A 651-nucleotide genomic window follows, 5' to 3' on the forward strand; every position below is an offset into this window, starting at 1 on the left:
CGCTGCGGGGGGGAAGCGGCTTCTGGGGGGTCCTGTGATGGGGCCCTCGAGTGGCTCCTACTCGTGTCATTAACAGCGATGGCACCGGCATTGCACTGTAGAAATCCCGTGCTGGGGACTCAGAGCCTTATTGTTCTTAATCGCTATTATCGTTATGATAACCTTCTGCCGTTTTATGACGCAGAAACGTCCAGAGCCACCTTCAAAAGGCGTTGCACATTCTCCAGGGTGTCTTTTGCCGATTCCATCGGCTTCTTTATGGCAAAATGTGATGCAATCTCCATAACCCCCATTTACTGGGGAAAAATAAAATAAAATAAATAAAATCTTACTGTTCCTTTCAAACCAGCGTCAGACGTGGCATCGATCACACCCGCGCTTCCGCGGGGCTTGTTTGTGTTATTACACGTGATTGGCGTTGTGCCCGCTCCCACCGCGCCTCGTGTTTCCCCGCGGCGAAGCCCCGCGCAGAGACACGCGAGGTTCGTGTAACACGCAACGTGCAAAAGGCGCCTTTTCACGTCGCAGTTCCGCCGCCAGCGCGGGGATCGGGCCGTACTGTACTGCGGGGGTTGCTGTTATTTCGGGGACCGCCTCAAGGACACAAACCAAACCGGTCACCTCCCCAGCCCCGGGCCCCCCTTATCCCCC

Source organism: Chaetura pelagica, unplaced genomic scaffold (assembly GCF_000747805.2).
Source record: "Chaetura pelagica isolate M959 unplaced genomic scaffold, ChaPel_1.0 scaffold117, whole genome shotgun sequence".
In the NCBI taxonomy this organism is placed as follows: domain Eukaryota; kingdom Metazoa; phylum Chordata; class Aves; order Apodiformes; family Apodidae; genus Chaetura; species Chaetura pelagica.